At 41.8% G+C, this 6,385-nt stretch overlaps 1 protein-coding gene across 1 annotated transcript in view; it reads left to right on the top strand.

The window, feature by feature from the left end:
* Positions 1 to 2,080: 2,080 nt before the first annotated feature.
* The window catches only part of FAM168A (family with sequence similarity 168, member A), a 230,677-nt gene continuing 226,372 nt past the window's right edge, over positions 2,081 to 6,385 (top strand). The window contains exon 1 of the mRNA XM_006885560.1: positions 2,081 to 2,340. The gene's annotated coding sequence lies outside the window, so the exon portion shown is untranslated. The remainder of the gene's footprint in view (positions 2,341 to 6,385) is intronic.

Genomic DNA, 6,385 nt, shown 5'->3' with positions numbered 1-6,385 from the left:
ATTCTCAATGTTATTAATAACTCATTATGATTCACACAGTCGAATGCCTTTGCAGAACAAAGTCAGATAATCCAATATGGTATTTTAGGGTAGATGGACATATAGGTGCCAGAAAGGAAAATTTTAAGAGATATCGAACATTGGCATAATTCTTTCTACTACCTTAATGTTCTTTTGTGAACTAGAAATGACAAGCATTATTGTAGTCATGTTGTTGTTATGCACCGTCGAGTCATTTGCGACTCATAGCGACCCTATGTACAACAGCCCTAAACCCTGCTCTATCCTGTGCCAATCGCATTGCCTCTGACACACTCATCCCGATTACCCCAGTCACTGAATCAATCCACCTCATAGAGGGTCTTCCCCTCCTGCGCTGTCCCTCCACCCTCCCAAGCATGATGTCCCTCTCCAAGGACCGGTCTCTCCTCACAACATGTCCAAAGTATGTTAGACGGAGCCTCAGAATCCTTGCCTCCAAGGAGTAGCCTGGTTTAACCCTCTCTAGGATGAATGTTTGTTTTCTTGGCAGTCCATGGCACATTCAATACTCTTCTCTAGCACCACAGCTCAAAGGCGTCAATTCTCCTTCTATCCTCCCTAGTCATTGTCCAACTCTCTGATGCATAACAAGTGATTGCAAAGACTGTATTAGGCGGACCTTAGTCTCCAGAGAGACACCGTTGCTCTTAAGACTATGAAAAACACAAAAATATAAACAAGTATGGTCCTAGAGCATTACTAAAGCAATGGGAAATCATGTAAAGCTCTGAGACCAGAGATTGTTTGATTTAGAAATTATATTTATTTTTAAATAATTTAAATAATTAAATATTTTAAATTTAATTTATATTATATTTAATTTATATTAATAGTCTTAAACTTTTACAAATGGCATGTGCACCTTTAAACCATTGTAAATAGCGAGAAAAGGAAATTACTTAAAATCTGACCACCTTTCTTTCAAGATAATCACTGAAAATGCTTACATTGTTTCAAATGTCCCTCAAATTGGGCCATTTAAAACATGTTGCTTGTAATCAATTTTTCCCCTAGAGGATAAATTGTGAATAGCTTTTTCTGTCAATAAATGGATCTAAAAAATAATTTTTAATGGCTGCTTAGTAGTGCATTGCATGTATATATAATTTATTTAACAAGTTCCCTATTGATAGGCATTTACTTTTCACCTCGCACTCTCACAATCAACAACCTCATATACTTTGTGTATTCATCTTTTCAAAATTGTTTATTTTTTTTTTGAGGGCTAGATATACATAATTTAGCATTTAAATAATCTTAAATGTACAATTCAGTGGCTTGATGATCTTTTTAAAAAAGACATATTTTTACAAGGAATGAAGCTGGGTAAAAAATAGGCCTTTTTATTTTTGTATTCACACTGTCAAATCGTTAGATTTGCAAAGAGATGCCAGATGAAACGTCTTCGTGTGAGACAGTGACAACAGAAAATGAATACAGACGCACAGGTGATTTAGCGCATGTAGGCCTGTCCTTGGTGGGTTGGCATAGTTTCTCCTTTTCCCCGCTCTTTCGCCTCATTTTCTTAATATGGAGGAAAAACTGAAAACTGCATCTCCCAGAATTTCGCAGGGACCACACTCTAGAACTGCAGTAATACCGGGTCCGAGAAGGGTACAGAAAGCGGGCCGGATGCTGCTGGGAATGCTGGGAAATGTAGTCCAGACGCTATCGCGTCTGTGTTTTGTGTGCATGCTGAAGGGCAGGCGGTGTGTGTTTGTGTGTGTGTGCGTTTTGAAGGGTGAGGGGTGTCCATGTTGAGGCGCAGCCGGGGACACCGCGAGCCTGGCCATTTGGAGTTGGGGCTGCAGGACGACCTGAGTTTCCTCACATGTTGTCTTTGAGTCTTGAATAGCCTCCTTTAGATGGTTGGCTTTATTCCATTGTCCCAGACCCGGAAAGGCGCGGCGCCGCTACCCTAGGAGTCGGGCGGGAGGCGCAGGTCGGAGCAGGGCATGCCGGGAGTTGTGGTCTTGGCGCAGTGAGGCGGTGGGACGTGTCGCGGCGCCCCGCCGGCTCCTCCTTCCCCGCCCTTCTCAGCGGTCCCCCGCCCCCTCCGCCCGCCTCCTCCTCCCTCGCCCGCAGCCGAGTGTCCCCTCCCCCAACCCGTCGGTCTCCTCGGCGGCTACTGCAGAGGTTTCCGAGCCGAGTCGCTGAGCAGGAGTCTCCCAGTCCCTGCGCGCCATCGGCCACCCTGCAGACACGGCTAGAGGAGCGAGAACGTCGCTGCCAGCCGCCAGAGAAGACAAGGGCATCGCCACCTAAGCCGCCGCCGTTTTCGACTGCAGTCGCTCGCCGGTAAGGACCCTCCTCCCCTTTTTTCCCTTCTCCCCCTCCCCACTTGGTCCGCTTGTGCGGAGCCTGGGCCGAAGGTACTGGGGAGCATAAGAGTGGGGGGCTGCGGAGCTTCCGGGTGGCTTTAGGGGAGGGGGCTACTGTCGAGATGGAACGGCGGGCTGGCGGGGGAGACTTGTCCGGGCGCGGGCTGGGGGTGGGGAGAGGGTGGGACCCAGGCAGGTTGAGAGGGCCACAAGGGAGGGGGACTTTTGATGGCGATTGACCCAGACTGAGACAGGAGCATGGAGTGAGGGGCTCGGCAGAATTTGGGAGGATGCTGGGGCGAGATAGGAGGTAAGACTGGAGTGGGTTGCTTTTTATTGGGGGAGGGGACTGAATGAGGGGTGGATTTGGGGTTGGCCTGCAGCAGTTGACAGCTTGGGATCTGTGCTGTGGTGGGAGGTAAGGAATGCTTTCATTGGAGAATGGGATGTACAGGCTTGGAAAAGAACCCTGGAGGGTGGAATTTGGGGTGGGCCCGGGACAGGGTGATGAAGGTGATAGGAACTGGAACGAGGAGCATACCATTGGTTGGGATCTGAGCCTGAAGTGGGCGCTTGTCATCTGGGGTATGTGGAATTTAATGGAGGCTTATGGAGTAGCAGAGGTGGGTATAGAGCAGAAGAGGTGGAATTGGGGACTTTCCCCAGGATGGGCCAATAGAGCATGGAATAGGAGGTGAGATTTTTTAACGAGTGGAGTGTGATGGTGAGCTGGCATTGAGGAAGGAATTGGAGTTAGGCTCAAAATGGGCTGACAAAGATTGAAATTGGGAAGGGAGCACACACAGAGGGGATTTAGGGTGATTTTTAGAACCATATGATGGGTGACTGGATGTAGGGTTGAGGCAGAGGACACATAAGCAACTACTGGACTGACTGTACTCCCTGATGAACAGTGTTGGGGAATGGTGTATTGAAGAAAATGTCCCTCAGCCATGGTGGTCAAGGTGTCGTAGAGAGCTTTGGAGAAGGAATGTCTGAGACAAGCTGGTATGATAGGAGAGGTGGTTAACGATAGTGTAGTTGCAGAGGGATAATTGAAGTAGTGGAAGACCTGGAGGTGTAGGGATGGATAAGGCAGAGAGGATGGAATAGGCAGTGAGCAGGGCTGGGATTCGGTGGGTAGGATGATGATTCTGTAGAGGAGGGTTTGGGATGGCTTCCAGGAGAGACATGAGGGTTAGAGGTTGAAACATTTAAATGGACAGCTCTGGTGGCTATAGTTGGGAGAGGGGATAGTCAGAAGATTGTTAGAGGGAACTTTAGAGGGAACACAAAATCTCTCTTGAAAACTGTCTTCCCTAGAGGATGTTTTAAGCTGTGAGTTTGATTCCCCCCCTTTATATCAATATCATATTTGAAGTTAAGTCAACCCAGAGAATAAACTTCAGGGTTTCAGTTAGGGTAGAATTAAGGAGAGGAAGATTTCTTCTTTTTGTTATTAAGATATCATAAAAAGAAAATTGGGGAGAGGAACCCACTCCCAAGCTAAAGATGGGAGAAGATGCAAATGGGATATGGTTTCTTTCTGTATGATGTCTCTGCCCTTGCATTTAATGGATACTCTCTGGTGCATTTAACAACTAATCCTGAAATTTGGAATTAAGTAGATTGGATGACATTGAGGTTGTTAAGAGAAGCATTTCTTGCTTGAGACCCGATGAATGAGACTGAAAAATATAAGGCTAGATTTGTTTTCTGGTCAGGCAGTCTGCGTTCCTGTATGCAGAAAGAGCTTAGACCTTTTCTTCCCCTCTTAAAATTGATTGCTTGAAGACTGCATTTATTGGTGTGCTGGTTTGCAAGGCAATTAGACCCATCATTGTATTGCAGGCTAGTAATCTTGAGATGAGTCTTGGCACCATTGCTTTAATGTAAACAGAGAATGCAGGAAATATGGAAATATCATAAATATTCACTGTTGAGATGGTTTGGTACTGATTAAGTTTTTCATTTGATTCTCTTTTGACTATGCTTGATACAATTTAAAGTAATTGGACTGTATTACTATAGATTGAATTTTCTCCTGAAAGATTTCAGGTGATCAAAAATCTGTCACATATAGATTAAGGATATCGAGTCATTTTCATCTTTTTTTGGTAGGGGATGGTGTTGATAAGGGCACATTGCCTTAACCACAAAAACATTATCTCCTTCTATTGAACAGAAATGTGATTTAAAGCTTTAGTGATGTATTCATTCTTATGGCGGAATGGTGATAATGGAAGGAGAGAGGGATGTGAATAAGGAAATAGCTTTATGGAAACCGTTTTTTTGTTTGTTTGTTTGTTTGGTTTTTTTTCTGGACTTAAATTGCATTAACTATGATATGTTACACATGAAGTGCCTGTTAGAGTTCAGACAAAAAATGGGGAGAGGTGTAAAGAGGATAAAAGTAATTGGTGGGATCAAAGTAATTCTTTCTGTTTTGTTCAAGCTTCAGAGTAACAATTTTCCTTTGGTTTCATAGTTCAATACATAAGCAAGATTCAGAATATGTAAAATAAGTTCCTAAATAGGCAGAATAATGGAAGATTAGAGTTACCCTTGGAAGGGAAAGAGATTTTTTTTTTGGTGAGGAAGCTTTCAATATTACAATAAAAATCAGGTCTGAGCAGTTAACGTTTAATTCAATGAGAATGTAATCTAACTAATGCAAGTAATTCTTCTCATAACTTTACACTGGAGTTCAGACATTGCTTTTGTGGATCTACAGGCCTGATTTAGAGGTGGGCTAGTTTTATGAAAGTTGTAGCTTTTGAAAAATAATTACTTGAGATAAATGTTTTGTTGGAACTTATTTGCTTATTTGTTTGTTTTCTCCATGTTTGTGATCACCTATTCAGTAAAAATGTACGTAAAGTTTTTTAGTATCTTTATTCCATCTGATCCTTCAGAGCCTAGTGGGAAAGGGAGAGAGCCGGTGGAGGTATTGGTAGATAAGGAACTTGGTAGAATGAATGCTCATGGATTTGGGATTCAGTAGTTCTGGGTTCATAGCTCAGTTCTACCATTTTGAGGGCTGAGTGGTTTAGGTAGAGTCCTTAAAAACCTTACACACTTTACAAAGCTATCTACAGGAACATATCAGCCCAAGTAGTGTATGCTCTGAGAACAGAGGACATTTTTATTCACCATTTATCTGCTTCTTTAATGCCTTATCGGTGCTAATGAAAGTAAACAAAAAAACAGTTGTCAGCTTTTAGTGTCATGGAACAAGATAATTTAAATATAGTCATTTTGCATAGTGTCATTTGAGACAGGGTGGTCCCAACTCCTACAGAGTCTTTTATATTAAAAATTTGAGGTATATACAATGGTTCATAATAACGAACATGTGATAGCTACAATGATGTGCTTAAAATACTTATTGTTATTATTGCATTATGTTTAAGATTCCTTAAGTATATCTGAAAGTACTTTTTGAATTTTTTAAATGCATATAAAAGTACAGTATATGCTATCTATGAAGATAGACAGTCTGTAGTGTTGATGCAAACTGTACCTACCTGTTCCAATTTATGTACAGATTCAACTTAAAGACAGATTTAGGAATGGAACATGTTTGTAATCTTTAGCTGCCTGTATATAATATGGTGTTTGAACAATATCCAAATCATATAATATACTGTCTCACAGAAAGTATCATGGATGTTTAATGTTACATGTCTGTGAAAAATGAGGCAAAAATATTTAATGGTTAAGAGTGTATACCATGAAGTTTCTCTACCATTTAGTATTAACTGTATGTAACTTTGGGCACAGTGATCTCATCTTTAAAATGGAGTTAATAGAACCAATCTCATAAAGTTGTTTTGAGGGGTAAATAAAGGAATTCCTGGAAAGTATTTGATTGTGTTTGATAACCCATTGCTTCTAGAACAGTGTAGAATTGCTACATAGTGTTTCAAAGACTGTAAATCTTTATAGAAGTAGACTGCCACTCTTTTTTTTATTTTTTTAAATTATTATTAAATTTTATTAGTTTTAATGAACATTTACAG

The sequence above is a fragment of the Elephantulus edwardii genome, unplaced genomic scaffold, assembly GCF_000299155.1.
Source record: "Elephantulus edwardii isolate Elephantulus edwardi_28Jun2011 unplaced genomic scaffold, EleEdw1.0 scaffold00044, whole genome shotgun sequence".
NCBI classification, from domain to species: domain Eukaryota; kingdom Metazoa; phylum Chordata; class Mammalia; order Macroscelidea; family Macroscelididae; genus Elephantulus; species Elephantulus edwardii.
This window is presented reverse-complemented; position numbering and strand designations above follow the sequence as displayed.